Source organism: Apodemus sylvaticus, chromosome 8 (assembly GCF_947179515.1).
Source record: "Apodemus sylvaticus chromosome 8, mApoSyl1.1, whole genome shotgun sequence".
NCBI lineage: Eukaryota > Metazoa > Chordata > Mammalia > Rodentia > Muridae > Apodemus > Apodemus sylvaticus.
The window spans coordinates 39137508-39160311 of NC_067479.1; positions in this window are offsets into that span (position 1 = coordinate 39137508).

The window sequence follows — 22804 nt, forward strand, 5'->3', positions numbered from 1 at the left end:
ATTTAAAACATATTTCTTCTGCTTCCTATTTTACACATGTACAACACTCCAAATAATCATTTAAATAATCATCCTTTCCAGGGAAGAAACTCATTAAGACTCAAGAACTTCTAAAGGGAAGCTTGTCAGTAAGTAAACAACTTAAAGTCTCAGGAAGTCTCTGAAAATTACCAGATGTCCAAACTGCATTCCTCTACAATGTTATAATCTCATAACAATCTCCAAAAAAAAAAAAAAAGATGCAAATCTAACTTCCTGGAAGTCCTGATGGTTGAGAGTACTTTCTGTTGCGTTTGTCACAGAACATGCAAGTAATAAGCCCCCAGAGGGGATCTTAAGACTTCTCTGGCTCAACTGCATAACTTTTACTCTCTTGATGGGATTACTCACACCAGAAAAATAAAAATTCTCTACTACACACCAGGCAGAGAACTACTATCTAGAATATATGAAGAACAGGGAGCCTGTAGGAGGTTCTCTGCATATATGTTATGGTTGAGTAGCTTGATACTCTTGTGAAAATACTGGCAGTGGAAAGAGGGGCTGCCCCTGACACTTTTACCTACCTATGGGACCCTTTTAGTCACACAGGGTTGCTTTGTCCAACCTTGATGGGATATTATTTGCCTTGATGGGATATTATGGCTTGCTATGCCATGTTTGATTGATGTCCCTGGGAGGCCTGCCCTTCTCTGAGAGTGGGGAGAATGGGGTGTGGATCTAAGGAAGGGATGGTACAGAGGGAGGGGGAGGGAGGGGAATATGCAGTTGGGGTATAGTATATGAGAAAAGAATTAAAACATTAAAAAACCAAATATTAAAAAAACTGAAAAATTAAGCACCAAAAAAAGTAAACTATGTAATAAATTGTCAAATGAATTGACTAAATAGCTCCCAGATGAAGAAATATACAAGAAAAATAAATATTTGAAGTGCTCTATCGCCAACAGCAAAGAGCAAATAAAACTTTTTTGAGAGTCTTTCTAATTTCAATGATCAAGATAATAAATGACATCGGTAAGAGAAATTTTTACACATACTCCAGAATGTCCCTTTTGCTTTAGCACAGAGGAAAGATGTCCTGCACACTTACCTCACACTGATTTCTATTCTCACTACTCGAGAGGAAGTTCGTCTACCTTTCAATTTCAGTGATGAATTTTGCTTTGGCCATTCATCATTTATGGTCCCACTAGAGTTAATGAACCATTACTAAAATGAAATGGAATCACATAACTGTGAAGCAACAATTAGTATTATTATCATGAAATCCTTTGTAAATAAGTCAACAGGAATTTAGTTGAAGATCAAAATAGCCTATGGAATTTACCTTTCAAAAAGCTGTAACTCTGGTGATTCAAATTTTTCCAAAGATTATAACTGTATCTATCAAAATATATCCTGTTCTATTTAAATAAGCAAATAATGTCTATAATAATTTTGATAATACTATAGATTGCCTCACTGAGAATAAACTATCTGGTCTGGTAAATGAATGATGAATAACAATGAAAGGAATGGTCACATGTTTTCAGAATTATTTTCTGTGGTAAAAAATAGAGACATCAGGGGACACTACAAACTTGTAGTGGGAAATCGTTAAAATATAATACCGCCCCGCCAGGCCTCTGCTCCAAGTCCTGGCAGGTCTCTCTCTCTCCTGCCAGCACCCACCACTTCCAAGTATCCAGCAAAGCATGACTCTTAAATTTGAATAGTTAAACAAATATACTTATGTATATTTGTTTCAATAAATATTCATGTATTTCTGAAACTCCCACTTACATAATGCCAATTTACAATGATAAAGTTTTATCCCAATATTTTTCACCTCTCAGCACACCGGAAACACATCTGACACCATCTGGATCTATCTGCTCCTCTGCTCCCTCTGCAGCTCCCAGGCTCTCTCTTTGTCTCTGCCCCTCCTTCTCTTAGCTCCTCCTTCTCCTCTCTCCCATCCAATCACTGGTCTCTCACTGCCTCAATGTGAATGGATAGGAAATACCTTGCATCACAAACTAACCTTAGATTTCCTCAGTTTCCGTTGTTATGTCTCCCTTTTCATTTCTAAGTTTGTTAATTTGGATACTTTCTCTGTGCCCTTTGGTCATTCTGGCTAAGGGTTTATCTATCTTGTTGATTTTCTTGAAGAACCAGCTCCTGGTTTTGTTGATTTTTTGTATGGTTCTCTTTGTTTCTACTTGATTGATTTCGGCCCTGAGTTTGATGATTTCCTGCCTTCTACTCCTCCTGGGTGAAATAGCTTCTTTTTGTTCTAGGGCTTTCAGGTGTGTCATTAAGTTGGTAATGTATGCTCTCTCCATTTTCTTTTTGGAGGCACTCAGGGCTATGAGTTTTCCTGTTAGCACTGCTTTCATTGTGTCCCATAGATTTGGGTATGTTGTGTTTTCATCTTCATTGTGTTCTAAAAAGTCTTTAATTTCTTTCTTTATTTCTTCCTTGACCAAGGTATCATTGAGTAGAGTATTGTTCAATTTCCACGTGTATGTGGGTTTTCTGTTCTTTCTGTTGCTATTGAAGACCACTTTTATTCCATAGTGATCAGATAGGAGGCATGGGATTAGTTCTATCTTCTTATATTTGTTGAGGTCTGTCTTGTGACCGATTATATGGTCGATTTTGGAGAAGGTACCATGAGGTGCTGAAAAAAAGGTATATTCTTTTGTTTTAGGATAGAATGTTCTATAAAAACCCAGGATAGCTAAAACTATTCTCAGCAACAAAAGAAAATCTGGGGGAATCAGTATTCCTGACCTCAAGCAATACTACAGAGCAATAGTGTTAAAAACTGCATGGTATTGGTACAGTGACAGGCAGGTGGATCAATGGAACAGGATTGAAGATCCAGAAATGAACCCACACACCTATGGCCACTTGATCCTCGACAAAGAGGCTGAAAACATCCAATGGAAAAAAGATAGCCTTTTCAACAAATGGTGCTGGTTCAACTGGAGGTCAGCATGCAGAAGAATGCGAATTGATCCATCCTTGTCTCCTTGTACTAAGCTCAAATCCAAATGGATCAAGGACCTCCACATAAAGCCAGACACTCTGAAGCTAATAGAAAAGAAACTGGGGAAGACCCTTGAGGACATCGGTACAGGGAGAAAGTTTCTGAACAGAACACCAATAGCGTATGCTCTAAGAGCAAGAATTGACAAATGGGACCTCATAAGGTTACAGAGTTTCTGTAAGGCAAAGGACACCATCAAGAGGACAGATCGGCAACCAACAAATTGGGAAAAGATCTTCACCAATCCTACATCAGATAGAGGGCTAATATCCAATATATATAAAGAACTCAAGAAGTTAGACTCCAGAAAACCGAACAACCCTATTAAAAAATGGGGTACAGAGTTAAACAAAGAATTCTCACCTGAAGAACTTCGGATGGCGGAGAAGCATCTTAAAAAATGCTCAACTTCATTAGTCATTAGGGAAATGCAAATCAAAACAACCCTAAGATTTCATCTTACACCAGTCAGAATGGCTAAGATTAAAAATTCAGGAGACAGCAGGTGTTGGAGAGGGTGCGGAGAAAGAGGAACACTCCTCCACTGCTGGTGGGGTTGCAAATTGGTACAACCACTCTGGAAAGCAGTCTGGCGGTTCCTCCGAAAACTGGGCACCTCACTTCCAGAAGATCCTGCTATACCACTCCTGGGCATATACCCAGAGGATTCCCCACCATGTAATAAGGATACATGCTCTACTATGTTCATAGCATCCCTATTTATAATTGCCAGATGCTGGAAAGAACCCAGGTATCCCTCAACAGAAGAGTGGATACAAAAAATGTGGTATATCTACACAATGGAGTACTATGCAGCCATTAGAAACAATGAATTCATGAAATTCTTAGGCAAATGGATGGAGCTAGAGAACATCATACTAAGTGAGGTAACCCAGACTCAAAAGGTGAATCATGGTATGCACTCACTAATAAGTGGTTATTAACCTAGAAAACTGGAATACCCAAAACATAATCCACACATCAAATGAGATACAAGAAGAAAGCAGGAGTGGTCCCTGGTTCTGGAAAGACTCAGTGAAACAGTATTTGGCAAAACCAGAACGGGGAACTGGGAAGGGGTGGGAGGGAGGACAGGGGAAGAGAAGGGGGCTTACGGGACTTTCGGGGAGTGGGGGGGGCTAGAAAAGGGGAAATCATTTGAAATGTAAATAAATTATATCGAATAAAAAAAAGAATGAAAAAAAAACAAACTAACTAAACAAAACAAGCAAACAAACAAACAAAAAAAAAAAAAAAAAAAAAAACTAACCTTAGAAAAGTTGTGATTTTTCCAGAGTTCTAACCTACAAATGTTTTAACCCATTTCATAGGGAGGAAATTATGCCTGGTACTCTAAACCCAGCCAACAACTCTGGGGTAGGGAGTTCATGAATCCTGGGGAAATTGTTACTGTAGCTTTCCTAAACCTCTACAATTTCTAAAGATGTTCTAAACCTACAGGGAAGTGTAGCTCCAACTTCTCAGCAATTAAAATTTGCAGCAGATGGAAAACATTACAGAAAGCCTCAACTCAAAAAATGCAGAGAAGAACTGCCTAGCTTCAGCTGATACACTTAACCACACAATCCCTGAACATAAAATGAAGGGAGCATCAGGAAAGAGAGGATGGAAAGATTTAAGAGCCAGAGGACTGGGAAGTCCTCTATAAGATCATGTCTTCTACATATGGCTAGAAAGCTACACTCATGAGATCTCAACACAGTGGCTGCTTCAAAGGGACCTAAACAGTGACATCACCAGTCAATATGCCAACATGGGTGGGAATTACCTCATAGGGTCCCAAGCCTAGATGAAGAGTTAAAAACAATGAACAATTGCTGAAAGAGGGAGAAATAATATTCTGTGGGTATGTGTCCCTGATTAGTTATCCAATACCAAATGGTCAGCCCTGAAATCATATACATAAAACAAACACTGTAATTACACAGTGGATTGCATGTTTACATTTATTTTCATATATACATATGTAATAATAGTAATTACATGAAGTCATTAGTTTGAGAGGATGCATGAAACAGGATAGTTATGTGAGTTGGAGAAGAAGAAATGATGTAAGATTTTAATAAAAGAATTTAATAATAATGAGTCAAAATATTTTCTTATTTGAGATGTTTAAGGAGAAAAACTGCAAAGTTCTAACATTAATAAAAATCATAATTTAATTACTTATAATAATCCCTTATAATTTAATGCTATATGTGCTAGAAATCCTAAGAATATTTTTCAGATGATTAGCATAGATGGTCAAAAAATTACTTTTAAGTTTAAGTCCTTGGCAGAAAGTTCTTTTTTCACAAAACATTATGAAAAACTTCTCCTCAAGTTTTCTTCTCTAATTTTCTATTCAGTATTTTTGGACCATATTTGACCTCAGAAAACTGTGGAATGTGAACCCATGGATAAGGAAAGACTAATAAATATATAATAATAGGAAAAATGACAACAACCTTCAATAAACTGGACAGTTTATACTCAGTGAGACAACCTATAGTATTATTAAAATTATTATAGACTTTATTTGCATATTAAAACATATTTAAACATAATTTCTACTGAACAATTTTCATGTTATTCTTAGAAAATGGTGATGATATTGTCTAAAATCTTTATGTTATTAAAAAGTAAGGGTTTTTTCTTCTAATATAAACATTGATTTACCAGAGTGCTTCCCAGACAATAAATCCATAATAATGCATATACTGTAAATAAATACTGCAGCTACTGAATAGCTTTTATGACAAAAAGTACAATATCTAGCAGTATAAGGAAGCATATATTTATTAACATAGAACTCTATAAACTTATTAAATGGGTTCCCAATGTTTGTCTGTTTAATTTTTACAAACCTTGAATATAACCTTAAGGAACAGGTTGTTTGGTATGGTATAGAGTAAGTTCCTCCATCAAACTGATGGGACCTCAGGGTGCCGAGGTATTTAACCAAAAAATGACTCTGAGTGTTTCTGTGCAGTTGTTCAGCAGCCATGGATGCACTGGGTTACCTGAAAGGGGGGCTGGAAATGAAAAGGGACAGGGTAGGAGAGAAGGATGAAGCCAAGACAAAAGTATCTGATCAAGGCTCAAAGTTTATTACTCAGCACTGCATTTATACAGGGAAAGCCCACAGACCCATCCTTTGTTTCAGCTGGATTGTGTTGCAAAGCAAGCTCAGCAGGAAGTCTCCTCCTGAACGAAATTGACTCCACCTGGGTCATTAAGGTCCAACTGTGGTGAACATGGTCTATTTATCCTGCTCAAGGCTGGGGGAAGGGCACATTTCTGTGTATTGTAAATGATTAACATTTATGTCAGTAGACAGAGGAGATTGGCTTTCAAAATATGGCTGGATGCCACCCAATCAGCTGATACTTGAATAGTACAAAATGCTGCCCTCACCCTTGGTAATACAGAAATCTCTTACTTCACAACCTTCCAACAGGAAGATCAGCTCTTAACTACTTCTATATAACAAACAGCCACTCTTGGGTTATTAATCAGAAAGGACTTGTCAGTCTCCATACAGATGAATTGATTTACATTAATTAGCTAAATGTACTGTCCTATCCCTTCCACTGTAATGTAGAACACAATAGAATAGAATAAATAGATGAAATGCAATTTCAAAGTTGTTCAATTTGTATTTCATTTGATATATTTTATGAGATTTATTTACTTATTGTGGTACTATCATCACACATAAAGAGAAGTCACCATGCAGCTTGGGCAGGAGCTGTTTTTCTGTCATGTGGATCCCAGAGATCAAAGTCAAGTCACCAGGTTTAGCAACAAGCACCTTCTGAGCCACATTGCTGGCCCATATTTAACCTCCTACTATTTAGAATGAAAATATACATTAGGTTTCCTTAGATTGTTAACTGTATCTTTTCAGCTTAAAATAACAAGCTTCAAAAATAGCATTTCCAAGAACTTTTTCTGATAAAGTATTCCTTACCAGTTTCTAAGCAGCTTCAAATGCTTAAAAGCATTTATATAGAGAGAGTACTACTTGTGATGAGAGCATGTCACACATGCCCTCGAATATTTACATAAACCATACCCCTTTACCAGAATGCAAATTCCATCACAAAGGAACTTTTATCTCTTCACTCCTCTGTTTTAAATACCTTGAAGAGTATTTGGGATATGATAGGTATCCGATACATATTTAGATTAGAAGAAATAACATTACAACAGGCCTACACAGATGGACTCTTACAAATGCACACCAAACTGAGTTTTACATCGAAATACTCAAACTTCACAAAGCCCATGGTTAATACCTACTATAAATAAAATTTCCACATGGATACATTCAAAAGGAGCATAACTTTATAGTTTCCAAATTTTTCCATTTATGGGTTTCAACAGTATACCTTTATGATAGAGACTGAGAAAAGCAGAATCAGAAATTGAAAATGAAAGCAGGGATAGATAACCACCCCACAGGAAGCTGCACTGGAGAGCGAATGCTTTAGTTTGGCGAGCTGCACTAAGATTATCACAGTGCACACGATATTTTTTCCAAAGAGACACATAATTTAGGTGCATATTTTTATTCATTTTTTCCAATACAGTATAATGGATTTGTTTTCATGAATTGGCGTCTAGCTTATTCCAGAGAAAACAGAAAGAGGTGAGCACAATAAATGCCAGGCCTTGATATGTCCATAAAAGTTCTTTAAGGTCCAGTTTATCAGGGGCGATGAATATAAACTTCAACAATATGAGAAAAACCACAGGGTTTGGCTTCAGTAAAATTGATGTGATCCTGACCCATTGCAACTTAACCAACCCTAGGAAAGGAAAATGAGTCTTAACGGTACTGCATTGAATTTGGATAGCAGGAAATTCAGCTCTCAAGATCTAGTTGAGACAAGGTCACTCAAGCCCAAAGAAGCATAAGGTGGAAATAATGAGAGCTAACTGCAAATCAAGGTCATTCAGGGAAGCAGTAGTAACTATATTTTTAGTTCACTTAATAGAATGTTTGAGTCACAGGAGAATCTAATAGCATAATTTTAATTTACAATAAATGCAGTTCTGTCATGCTAAGTAAGTAGAAACAGTGAGTCCAGCCTCCAGTCTTGTTTGCATATCCTTCTCCAATGATTTTGAAGACTCACTTCTATGCAGAACTACAGTCATGTTTGCAACAAGACCAGCTCACAGCAAGCTCAGTAGCACAGGCAGCTCCTCAAGTGGCAAAGAGATTGTGTGAGTGTCAGATGTCTGTGACCTGAACAGAAGATAAGGTTGCCCTTCTCACCATTAAGACAATTTGTCCACATTCTCTTCCCATGCAGAATGGGAGATAAATGTGGGCATGCCGAGATAGGGCTGACCTTAATACTTTTTGTCTATTTTAATCTGTTAATTTCCTCTGTGCCAGCAAGTGTCCTTTGGCTGGAAAAAATTCAACAATGGTTGCATCTGTCTTTAGCCACAAGTATCAGGAACTGGGTGTGCAGCAGCACCTTGTGCTAGGAAATGGCACATTTTATTTTCCTTTGTCATAAGCCAGAAGAGACATTTCAGGAAATGTCACAGTATGCTCAGAGATTGAAGAGTCATAGTTTTCCTATACAGGGATAGAGGTGATAGACCCACAGGTGTTTCAGCAGTTATATAAGCTTCTATTTACCTCCTAAATATTTATCAGGAAATGAAACACATTTTTACTGGGATGTCATTACTAGTTGCTTCAGGCTTCTTGAAAAATAAGTTTAAATAGATCTGTTTCTCATGATACCTTCAGAAAACTTTTGTACCTCTTAGTAAAAACAGTATCATTCTTGACTATGCCTGGTCACAAACCATTAGTCCAAATTTTATTTCATAGTATATGAAACAGAGTATTGGCTCTGTAACTATAAAGCCTATAACCCATATTCCAATTTCCACATTTATACCTGGAAGTCCATAAGGGCTTTTCTTCTCCATTGTCAAGTTTTCTATTTATATTTGCCCACTACTAGATGTGAATAACTTGACGTACCATTGTACATCATTGCTATGTAGGTGGCATAAAGATTTATGTCCTATTCATGAAGAGTTGACAAGTTCTATTTTCATTTCACAATGGATGAATGCAAATCACTTGTGGTCTTAATGTTTCAGAGGAAAAAAAGTTATTGCTGCTGGTCACTGTTTTGTTTTGGCTACGAAAAATTATGCTTGGCCTTTGGACCTAGAATCACATGGAGGTTATATACATGTAAATACACACACGTAAATATTTCCTTTGAGGCAGATTGTATTTTCTGGAGGCTGAGTATCTTTCTGTAACCTTGGACTTCAATTTCCTTGTCTTTAGATCAGCACATTAGGTAAATATGCATGGCTTTATTTTTCATTTGTATTGCTTATCTCGTGTGTGTGGGTTTTTCCTGGAGCACTAAGTTATGAGCGCTACTGATTGATGCATTGACTGTTTTGCATATTGATTTGTAACTGGCTTTCTCATTTGTCTTCACGATTCCATCTTTCATGAACGGCAGTCATTCCCAAACCCCATCAGATTATATGATTACAAAGATCAGATGGTTTGTTTAGCCTCAGGCCTCTCTGTATATGAAATAGTATTTCATCAAAGTCTACTTTTATATTTAAAATGCATGATAGTCCTACTTTAAATATTGTACAGACTTGACAGTGTGCTTAAATATCATTGTGCTAGTACATTCTTCTTTTCTTCATGACCAAACACCTGAAAGAATCAATTAGGGGGACGGGGTCGGGGCAGTTAATGTATTGATTTACTCACTGACCTCCTCATTATTCATTCTTATGTATTCTGGTACTCTCCTGGATTGAACCTAGGAGCTCCTTCATGTCAGTCAAGCATCGTTCTATTGAGTTGCATCTTTTTGAGACAGAGTCTCACTATGTTGCTCAGAGTGGCTGTGAAAGAATACTGTTTCCCAGATTGGCTTTGAACTTTGTGTAATATTACTGCTTTGAGTAACTAGGATTATAAGCATGTCTCTCCAGACCTGGTAAGAGGTTTATTTTAGATTGGTGTTTTAAAGGATAGCACCCATCATGGCATTAAAGACAAGATGTAATGGCCAGTGAATCTCATATACTAGCAGAGACTAGGACAGATGTGAGGCTGGGCTAACTCCCCCCCCCCAAAAAAAAACCTCTAGTGGGCTACCTTCACCAGTCACCTCCCGAAGGTTTTATAGCCCTCCAAATATAAACAGGTGTTGAAACGCATGAACCTGAACAGCCCATTTCAGCACTACTGTTGGTTTGTCAGCACTAGTGTACCTCTGATGGCAGAAAGTACAGTCAGGAGCAGATGCCTCCATTGCTCCCTCAGAAGCTATAATGACTCCTCAGAACTGTTTTCAGACTAACATAGGTAGGTTGACAATATGGAAAGTAATCATCTGGACTTGCTACCAAGATTGACTTTGAAAGTATGGGTGTTATGTAACCCAGGATTTAGATGTCTACCAGCTTGCTTTCTAATTCTCATGCTCCTTATCAGGGTAATAAAAAAAAAAACTAATTTATCCTAAGTAAGTACAGGGATTCAGACTTGGTTTTCAAAGTACTATCGTCTTAGTTTCAAATTCAAAACCCCCAGTAACAGTTCTGAACTAAATATTATGATAAGCTTATCATTGGGTCATATCAGTTCTCATGAGTGTTCCTCCTCTCATGGTTCCATCCCTTAGCAAATGAAGAGAGATTAGAAATGAGGAGAGTTGTATTAAAGAGGTCACAAGTAGCCAGGAAATTTACAGTCTTCAGTAAAGTCATTCATATGGGGAATAACAGAGTTAGTTAGTCTTAATGTTAGACTGAAAGTCTAATGTACTTGGATCTTGCTTCCTAAATCAATCTCACAGAGGTGCCACATTTTCTCTACTCCCACCCTCAGAGAAAGCAGAAGTAGGGCATAGTAATATAGCTGTTTGGTCTAAGAACATAGTGACATAGGGCAGACTTGAGGTTTCTGTCATCAAGGTAAAATAGCAATACGTCATAAAACCTCCTAGACTCTTCAAAGGGTCTGAGAGTAAAGTATGAAACAGAGGTCATAGGTCCAAAAGAGATTTCATAGACTTGCTAGTTGATGTTGTGTGTGTCATCCTGTTCTTTGCCCATCAGTGTAAGGAGTAAGTGGAGGCCATCAGTGTAAGGAGGACCGTATATATAATGGCATAATGGGAAAGGACTTCATAGTGCAAAGGACTTGTATGAATGCCTAAAACATAACTTTTATCTAATTGAATGAATGTCAGTTTTCTTTCTCCCACTCTGATCAAGTTTATACTTCAATGATGAAAATAGTTATTCTACTGAGTAAGAGATTATCAGAGAGGGAAGGATTTTATTGGAAGCAAGATAGGCAAATCCACCTGAAAAACAGATATTCTGCCTTAATACCCTTTGTCTTTGTGTATGATGTCAAATGTATAAGGTGGTGTTGGGCAAGAAGCATAGATGATTTATTCTTGTTGACCTTACATCATCTTCAACCATTTCTAAATTGATTACAGGGAACTTAGAGGAGGAAGTGACCTTAAGGCAATCCACCTCTGGCTTTACAGAGTACCAGAGTGAGAACTATATGACATGTGCTAGTTTCGTTTCTGTTACTGTGATAATGCACCCCAACAGAAAAGCAACTTATGGGAGAAAGAGTGGATTTTAATTCAAAATTCTAGGCTAAAAAACCATCACCATATGGAACCCAAAAGTAGCTGGGATATAAAACAACTTGTCAAAGCGCATCTGCTGTCAAGATCATAAAGAATGCATGCATTCGTGCATGTTTCTGCTCACTCCTTCTCTATCCATACACAGATCAAGACCCACACCCAAAAAAGTGTGTCTTCCATAATGGACTGGCCTTCCCAGTGAAATCAGACAACCCCTATGACTTATCCACAAGTCAATTTGATCTAGACAGATCCTCATTGAAACTCTCCTGCCAGGTGATTCTAGATTGCATATAAAGTCATAGGAATGTGTCTACAAACTTTTAACATGCCAGTCAGAACCTTCCTTTTACTACCCTGGAGAACCTTCTGAAGTGAAGGCAGAAATACAGCAGGTATTAGAGAGGGAGGATTGGAGTCCCAGCAGACTCTAAGACAGGCAAGAAATGAAAAGGTGTTCTAGAACTGCATCCTTAAAGTCTGTAAAGTCCCCCCCCCTCTCTCTCACTCACTCTTACATTTGTCTGAAATCTTCCTGTGTATAATTTCTACTCTGTGATCTGAAATTTATTTCCTAGATGCCTCAGATGCATCTTGCAAACAAATAGTGAAGAAATAATAAAGTTCCTCCACACTTCAAGAAATACTTGGCTCTCCTCCCAGTAATTCCCAGACATGATGGTAAAGGTATTTAAGTCCAACACTTGGGAAGATGAGGCAAGATCATAAATATGCTCCAGGTCAATCACAGTGTTACATTGTGACATTGTGAGACACTGTCCCAAAGGGGTAGCAGGCAAACAACAAACAAAAGGAAAGCTATGATGTAAGTGTGGGCTAGCACTTTAAGGCATCTAATTCAGAATCCTTGTGGAACCAGAGCTTCATGTTAGTCAGTCTCTCTTATTGCTTACAGAAAACTGTCAGAGGATTAATTAAATACCTTAATTCAAGAGAATAGACTCAAAGCCAAGAAACCAGTGATAACTCCAGCCTCATTGTAGGCTTGGATTTTCTGAGGTCTTTCTACAATGGACACAACCTCTAATAGTGACTGTCTGTAGAGCAGTAGTTAGTGGTTCTGAACACAGTGTGGGCAGGCTGGTAACAGTAAAACAAACAAATCCAAGGACTACCACGTGGATAAAGCTTAGAATTTATAAACACTCAGCTCCCAACTCCTCTCCAGCCTCCAGTTGAGCACTACAGCTGGCATGGCTCCCTTAGGCCTACACCACAAAGGAATGGGTGTAAATCTAAGGATTTTTATCATCTCCCTCTTTTTCAGCCCATGCCATTTGAGTTTCCTCTTAAGGGGATAGCAGAATCTAAGATAATCCGCAACACCTGTCATATAAGCAAGAAGAGATTTATTATCTTTATCTGAAGGACTATTTATTAGAGCAGAATACTAAGTACATCATAAAGAGTGAGCCCTGGCTTTTGCTGGCTTTGGACTTGAAATAGTCATAAAGGAAAATTTTAAACTGCAACAAAACCTTTTGTTCACAGTCATTAATGGACTCAGCATTCAGTCCTAAGGGATTCATCTGGCTGCCCCATGTTGGCAGACTTCCCTACCAAGAAAAAAATATTCTAGAAATTGACACTGTAACCGTAAAATAATAAAGGCATCTATGACCCCAGACACCAGAACAACTCCAGAAGTTCATTTGTCCAGCTTTACAGTTTTCTGAGAAGTGAAATGAAGACACTCAAAATAACTCCAGGTTGTCTATTTTTGATTGGTCTATACATGTGATGCAATTACTGTTTCAGCCACAGCCACGCATATGGAAAAGATCTGTCTGATAGTTAACAAGTTAGCTACAAGCTGGGATTCACTATGGACAGGCTTCTTTTGCTAATGTTGCACAGAATCACAGAGAGATAAAAGAGAGAAGTTACAGTAATCTAGAAGTTAAGATAGCTTAAACCTAGAAGGAATTTGGAAAATAGAGCATCTTTGTTCATTGTAGTTTGAAAACTGAGGTATTTTCTTGTTAAGTCTCTTCACTTAACCAGATTTGTGTGTGTATGATATCAGAAAATAAGCTTTGTAATGAGTGTGTCTGTGTATCACACACACACACACACACACACACACACACACACACACACGGGCAGGAAGTGCTTATATGTACACACAATAAGCCTTAGGGGGAGAACTTTTGGATAACTACAAAACGTTCCTCATTTCTTTCTGAGTTCAACCCAGGCGACTATGCTCAGTTCAGTCCAATTCTGTGAAAACACTATTATTATGTTCAATAGACAGCTCTTTGGGGAGTAACTGCATCCATTGTCTCCTCTATTCAAACAGTGGGAGAGGAGATTTGATTCTAAATCTCTCTTTTTTTTCTAGAGAATAACACTTAGCCTTCCTTTGACCATGTGACTCTGCTGAATCGTTAATTAGAATAAGCCTATGCCAGCTTGATTATGCAGCCCACTCCAACCAATGAAACATTGCTGGGTGCAATGTGAGTATGTGCTTTTAAATATGCTTACATAACTCCAGTGGCTCCAATCATGCCTGCCATCATAATGAGAAAAAAAAAAAGCATGCCCCTAATACTCAGCCATTCTAGAAGACACATGTGGAGCAAACCTGAACCAAGCTCACAAATTAGGGGCCTTGGCAGCCCACAGATTCATATGCCACACAAGCAAATGTCTATTGTTGTGAATTTGCTACAGTTTGTGAGTTACTTTAAAGTTATTTGCTTTCCTGGCCTGCTTGCTCTTGCAAGAGCTGACTAATGTTCAAATGTCCAGAGTTTAAATTAACAACACAGATAAAGCACACGAGGAAATAGTTCAAAGTATTTAATTTCCAAACAACTATGTATGGAAATGGTTCTCAAATTTTCTAACTTGTCTACCTAAGAGCATAAATAATCCATTAAGCTGCTTGAGTTGTCTAATCTTAATTATGCCATCTGTAAGAGCTAATGTAAAAGAAATACAAACGGGGCGGGAGGGCGTGTGTGTAGGTTTAAAGTCAAGCCAGGAATAAATGTTAGCTGAAAATGTTAGATTCCCTTTGGTCCTAACATTTCTTTTTGTTTTGGTTTGGTTTGTTTTCGTTTTTTTTGAATTTGGTTTTTTTCGAGACAGGGCTTCTCTATGTAGCCCTGGCTGTCCTGGAACTCACTCTGTAGACCAGGCTGACCTCGAACTCAGAAATCCACATGCCTCTGCCTCCCAGAGTGCTGGGATACAGGCATGTGCTACCACCACCCGGCTGTCCTACCATTTCTTTTTGAAAATGAAGCCATTTTCTCAAAGCTAGTTGGATCGTGGTTAAAATGTGACAGCTTACTAGAATATGTATTTTAAATGCTTCTGTAGTAGTCTTTATTATATTTCATTTAATAGCAGAATAAAGATAAAAGATAGCCCTTACTTCTGTCTAATAAACTACCAAGCCATTTTTAACCTCAAGAAAATCTAATAAATCTGTGGAGTTGACACATCTGAAACAACCAATTCAATCATTTTAGACAATAAAGTAATCAATGAAAAATTTGCCAAGATAAATGCAGTGGTAGAAAATAGTATCAAATATTAAGGCAATGGAAGTGTCCAGATCGTATATTGATCTCAATTTCTAAAAACCAGAAAAAAAATCAAGTAGCAGAACCCCTTAAACTCTATGTCTTCAGGCTTGTCAGCAGTAGGATGCTGCTTGTGAGGTATGAAGTCTCTGGTATGTAAATAAACAGGACCCAAATCGAGTCTTATGCAAATAAGCTTCTCCCTCCCGGGTCATGAAGGCCTATGAATTCAGACCACTTTGCTAGAATCAGATTTCTGGCTTTTAATGAGTCTTACTAACTATATTTTCCTCACTCTCTGCTTACTCTGACCATTTATAGTCCCAAAATTCATTATCTTCATAGACTCCAGAGACACTCATTTTCTTTATCTAAGGTAAATCCTACTTTCTTTCTAACTTTTCTTTAATGGTCTATCAGATCTTTTTTTCTAACTTTTCTTTAATGGTGTATCAGATCCAGTGTGGAAATGAAGCTAAGAATTTCTTTCAGTGTGGCAAAGGGGAAATACATTTAAGTTTCTAAGTTAAGACAGCCTGACACTCTATAATCCACCAAAGGCGTTTTTAGGATACTTGAATCACATAACAAATATAAGAGAAGAAAACTTAGTATATGCTTCCATTAAAAAAAAAAAGGTGGGATGCGATATTCAGGGGAAATAATAACTTGGTTTAATTTGTACGATTAGTAAATGATAATGCTGGAACTCAAACTGCCATTTTTTTTTTTTATAAAATCCTGCACTAGGCAATGTCCTGGGTGGTGAGGACGAGGCTGACCAGTACCTTCTTCTTGTCCCTAGGACATGGAGATTTGATCTTTGCTTGACTATCACTTGTTAAAAGACAGGACTTCTTTGAATTGAGAGTCTGAACTCACCACAAGGCATTTTTTTTAACCATGTGCACCATGCCTTTAGAAGGGGAAAATCCTGGGGCATTTGCAAGGTGCATTTTGAAGGCAGAAATGCGCTGCTGTGTCAGGGTTCCACAGAGCGTGTGTGCGGTGCTACATCCGTGTGGAAAGCCGAGCAAGCATGGGATCAGTAAATGGAGTATCCTGGGAGTTTGGCTGCTGGTCTAAACAAATACCATGTGGCTGGTTAAGTGCACTGGATTTTGCAGAAGCCAATGGAACTAATTTTGTCATACGGTGAACTACGTTTGATAAAAGTGCAGCTTCATGCTTCATGCCTTCTAATTCTATAAACTCTTGCTACACTGCTATGATACTGGTTATTAACCTCAGATGACTCAGAAATCACAAAAAAATATATATTTTATAGTCTAAGGTTACATGCGTATCAACTTTATAGTCAACCTTCAAGACCTGTGTTAAGTCACATACGTACTTAAGAAGTATTTCACCAGCTGCGCTGCAATGCGTGTGCTAATCTCTTCTTCTTCCCAGCATTCCACATCCCCAGTCTTCGTTAGGAGGCAATGGACGTTAGGCGCTTTCTCCCTGGAAGAAGTTACTAAATTTTGAGTGCAGGTTGGATTTTATCTCCTGTTGAGTGGGCCTTAAGTCAGTTACACAGCTGATGGTTACCGTCATGAGGATCGCTGACTAAACCGTTGTGAACCTTTGTCATGCTGCTCATTGTCTAGTGTCACTGCCGATAGGTGTCACTGATATGTACGACTGTTAACTATTCCCCTTCCTTGGCAACTTGCATAGCATTTTCTAATACCATGGAAACGAAACCTCAGGACACAGGCTTTCAGATTGGATCCAGCTTGAATCATCAGAGTCTTGTGTCCTAAGATGATGTCCTAAGATGATGAAAAACATCATCAGCAACAGGGGCTTAACTTTCCCCTCTGAGAGACAGCTAAAGGCGACAGCCATGGTCTAGAATATTGCTTTGGGAGTCATGTTGACTACCCCGACTGACCCTTCAAAAAGGAGATTTGCTGTGCTTGGTAGTGGGCTTGGCTAGTCTCCTATTCTTGCAGCAAGCATTGTGAGCTCAGTAGAACAACTTCCTTTAAGAATTTCTCCCTCCCTCCCTCCCTCCCTCTGAACACTCTCTCTCTCTCTCTCTCTCTCTCTCTCTCTCTCTCTCTCTCTCTCTCTCTCTCTCTCTCTCGCTCTGTGTGTGTGTGTGTTTGTGCCCCCACTCACACGATCTACCACATATGTTCACATGTGTACATAATTTTATGTGCATTGTGGATAATCTTAGGTAAATATAAAATAATAAGATTGCTTGAGGTTTTGTCACACAGCTTTAGCAATATGTGTCCAATATGTGTCCTTCCTGTGTTAAACTCCGTCTTAGTCTCCAGTTTGATCTCCTTCCTGTTTTTGCAATTTCCTAATTAAGATCATCTATATCTTGCTACCCCATCTCAAAACCCAATACATGCTCATTTTCTACTTTCCTTGTTTCTAACTTTATTCTGTAATGTATATTCACATATGAGGATTTGGGGCTAGGAACTGAAGATGTTTAAGAAAATGCGTCATGTGTCTTCCCGACTCAATCTTTTCTAGGTCCATTCACTTACCTACAAATTTCATGGTTTTATGATTCTTTATAGCTGAATATATTCCACCATGTATATGTAATGTTCCAAGTTTTCATTATCCATTCACTGTTGGAGAGCATGTATGTTGTTTTCATACCCTGGGTATTGTAAATAGGGAAGCTATAAACCTCACTGAACAAATACCTGCAGAGAAGGGTGTCACATTTTGGGGTATATGCCAAAGAATGGAATAGATGGATTGTATGGTAGATTTATTTCTAGGACTCTGAGAATTCTCCTTACTGGTTTCAAGGTTGGCTGCACTAAATTTGGATTCTCATCAGTGGGGAACAAAGGCCCCTCAGACCCTACATTCTCTCCAGCACTCATTGTCGGTTGTTTGTTGATCTTAGCCATTCTCAGTTGGTAAGATGAAATCTCCAACTTTTTAAAGTTTGCTTTCCCCTAACTGCTAAGAACAGTGGAAGCTTTTTGAAGTATGTCTTATCCATTTTTATTTCTTCCTTTGAGAACTCTCTGTTTAGTCTATTAGGTATTTGGGTTTTTCTTTCTTTCTTTTTAATTTTAATGAGTCCTTTGTTTCTTTGACTCTTTGCTCTTTTTTTAAATTAGATATTTTCTTTACTTACATTTCAAATGCTATCTCATTTCCTGGTTTCCCCTCTAAAACGCCCCCTAACCCAACCCCAACACCTGCTCACCAACCCACCCACTCCCTCTTCCCTGTCCTGGCATTCCCCTATACTGGGGCATCGAGCCTTCACAGAACCAAGGCCCTCTCCTCCCATTGATGACCCACAAGGCAATCTGTTGCTACATATGCAACTGGAGCCATGGGTCCCTCCATGTGTACTCTTTGGATGATGATTTTGTCCATGGAAGCTCTGGAGGCACTGGTTGGCTCATGTTGTTCCTCCTATGAGACTGCAAACCCCTTCAACTCCTTGGGTCCTTTCTCTAGCTCCTCCATTGGGGACCTTGTCTCAGGCCAATGGTTGGCTGGGAGCATCCCCCTCTGTATTTGTCAGGCACTGGCCATAGCCTCTCAAGAGACAGCTATATCAGGCTCCTGTCAGCAAGTACTTCTTGGCATCCACAAAAGTGTCTGGGTTTGGTAACTGTATATGGGAAGGACCCTCAGGTGGGGCAGTCTCTGAATGGTCTTTCCTTCAGTCTCTAATCCATACTTTGTCTCTGTATCTCCTTCTATGGTTATTTTGTTCCCCCCTTCTAAGAAGGACCAGAGTATCCATACTTTGGATTTCCTTCTTGAGTTTTGCTTGGTTTGTGAATTGTATTTTGAGTATTCAGAGCTTCTGGGCTAATATCCACTTATCAGCGATTGCATACCATGTGTGTTCTTTTGTGATTAGGTTACCTCACTCAGGATGATATTTTCTAGTTCTATCTATTTGCCTATGAATTTCATGAATTCATTGTTTTTAGCTGAGCAGTACTCTATTGTGTAAATGTACCACATTTTCTATATACATTCATCTATTGATGGACATCTGGGTTCTTTCCAGCTTCTGGCTATTATAAATAAGACTGCTATGAACATAGTGGAGCATGTGTCCTTATTACATGTTGGAGAATCTTATTTGTATATGCCCAGAAATGGTATAGAGGATCCTCAGGTAGTACTATGTCGAATTTTCTGAGGAACTACCAAACTGATTTCTAGAGTGGTTGTACCAGCTTGCAATCCCACCAGAAATGGACGCGTGTTCCCCTTTCTCCACATTCTCACAAGCACCTGCTGTCACCTGTGTTTTTGATCATAGCCATTCTGACTGGTATGAGGTAAAATCTCAAGATTGTTTTGATTTGCATTTCCCTGATGACTAAGGAAGTTGAACAGTTCTTTAGGTGCATCTCAGCCATTCGGTATTCAAGAGTTGAGAATTTTTGTTTAGCTCTGAACCCAGTTTTTAATATGGTTATTTGGTTCCCTGGAGTCTAACTTCTTGAGTTCTTTGTATATATTGGGTATTAGCCCTCTATCAGATTTGGAGTTGGTATAGATCTTTTTCCAATTTTTTGTTTGTCATTTTGTCATCTTGACAGTGTCCCTTGCCTTACAGAAGCTTCACAATTTTATGGGGTCCCATTTGTCAATTCTTGATATTCATAAGGGAAATTGATCTGAAGTTCTTCATTGTAGGGTCTTGGTATGGATTAGGTATCAGGGTAAGTGTGTACCCAGAATGAATTGGGTAGTGTTCCTTCTGATTCTATTTGTGGAATAGTTTGGAGAGTATTGATATTAGATCTTTTTTAAAGGTCTGATAGAACTCAGCACTAAACCCATCTAGTCCTGGGCTTTTCTTGGTTGGGAGACTATTGATGATTGATTCTATTTCACTAGGGGTTATGGGACTATTTAGATCATTTACCTGGCCCTAATTTAACTTTGGTACCTGGTATTTGTCTAGGAAATTGTCCATTTCACCCAAATTTTCCACTTCTGTTGAGTATAGGCTTTTGTAGTAGGCTCTGATGATTTTTGGATTTCCTTGATTCTAATGTTATTTCTTCCTTTTCATCTCTGTGTCTTGGATACTGACTCTGTGCCCCCTGGTTAGTCTAAGGGTTTATTTATCTTGTTGATTTTCTCAAAGAACCAGCTCCTGGTTTGGTTGATTCTTTGAAGAATTTTTTCTTTGTTTGTTTGTTTGTTTGTTTCCATTTGGTTGATTTTAGCCCCAAGTTTGATTATTTCCTGCTGTCTACTCCTCTTCCGTGTATTTGCTTCTTTTTGTTCTAGAGCTTTCAGATGATCTGTCATGCTGCTAGTGTATCCTCTCTCAGAGCTATGAGTTTTTCTCTTAGGACTGCATTCATTGTGTCTCATTGGATTGGTTATGTTGTGACTTCATTTTCATTAAATTCTAAAATTGTTTAATTTCTTTCTTCATTTCTTCCTTGACCAAGTTATCACTGAGTAGAGTGTTATTCAGCTTCCAAGTGTATGTGTGCTTTCTGCTGTTTTTGTTGATTTTGGAAGACCAGCCTTAATCAGTAGTGATATAATAGAAAGCATAGGATTGTTTCAATCTTCTTATATCTGTTGAGGTCTGTTTTTTAGCCAGTTATATGGTCAGTTTTGGAGAAGGTACCAGGAGGTGCCTGAGAATATACCAAAGAAGGTATATTCTTTTGATTTAGGATGAAATATTCTACAGACATTTGGGTTTTTTCTTAATTTTATTTCTATATATTCTTTATTTACATTTCAAGTGATTTTCCCTTTCCTGGATCCCCCTCCCCAAAAGTCCCATAAGCCCTTTTCCCTCCCCCTGACCCCAATTCACCCCTTCCCACTTCCCTATCCTGGTATTCCCCTACTGAGCTTTTCCAGGACCAGGGGCCACTCCTTCCTTCTTCTTGGGCATCTTTTGATATGTGCATTGTGTCTTGGGTATTCCAAGCTTCTAGGCTAATATCCATTTATCAGTGAGTGCATACCATGAGTGCTCTTTTGAGACTGGGTTACCTCATTTAGGATGATGTTCTCTAGTTCTATCCATTTATCTAAGAATTTCATGAATTCATTGTTTCTAATGGCTGAATAGTACTCCATTGTATATATATATACATTTTCTGTATCCATTCCTCCCTTGAGGGACATCTGGGTTCTTTCCAGCTTCTGGCTATTATAAATAGGGCTGCTGTGAACATAGTAGAGCATGTATCCTTATTACATGCTGGGAAATCCTCTGGGTATATGCCCAGGAGTGGTATGGTGGGGTCCTCTAGAAGTATCATTCCCAGTTTTCTGAGGAATCAACAGACTGACTTCCAGTGTGGTAGTACCAGCTTGCAAACCCACCAACAGTGGAGGAGTGTTCTTCTTTCTCCACATCCTTGCCAACACCTGTTTTCTCCTGACTTTTTGATCTTAACCATTCTAACTAGTGTGAGGTGAAATCTCAGGGTTGTTTTGATTTGCATTTCCCAGATGACTAAGGATATTAAACATTTCTTTAGGGGCTCCTCAACCATTCAATATTCCTTAGGTGAAAATTCTTTGTTTAGCTCTGTACCCCATTTTTAAGGGGGATATTTGGCTCTCTGGAGTCTACCTTCTTAAGTTCTTTGTATATATTGGCTATAAGCCCTCTGTCGGATGTAGGGTTGGTAAAGATCTTTCCCCAATTTGCTGGTTGCCATTTTGTCCTTTTGACAATGTCCTTTACCTTACAAAAACTGTAGTTTTTTGAGGTCCCATTTGTCAATTCTTGATCTTAGAGCATAAGCTATTGGTGTTCTGTTGAGGAAATTTTCCCCTGTGCCCATGTCCTCAAGGGTCTTCCCCAGTTTCTTTTCTATTAGTTTCAGTGTGTCTGGTTTTAGGTGGAGGTCCTTGATCCACTTGGAGTTGAACTTAGTACAAGGAGATAAGAATGGATCAATTTGCATTATTTTGCATGCTGACCTCCAGTTGAACCAGCACCATTTGTTGAAGAGGCTATCTTTTATACACTGGATGGTTGTAGCTCCTTTATCAAAGATCAAGTGACCATAATTCTGTGGATTCATTTCCGGATCTTCAATTCTATTCCATTGATCTACTTGCCTGTCACTGTACCAATACCATGCAGTTTTTAACACAATTGCTCTGTAGTACTGCTTGATGTTGGGGATACTGATTCCCCCAGAAGTTCTTTTACTGTTGAGAATAGTTTTAGCTATCCTGGGTTTTTTTGTTATTCCAGATGAATTTGAGAATTGCTCTTTCTAAGTCTATGAAGAATTGAGTTGGGATTTTGATGGGGATTGCACTGAATCTGTATATTGCTTTTGGCAAGATGGCCATTTTTACTATAGTAGTCCTGCCAATCTAAGAGCAAGGAAGATTTTTCCATCTTCTGAGGTCTTCTTGGATTTCTTTCTTCAAAGACTTGAAGTTCCTGCCATACAGATCTTTTACTTGTTTGGTTAGAGTCACACCAAGTTACTTTATATTGTTTGTGGCTATTGTGAAGGGTGTCATTTCCCTAATTTCTTTCT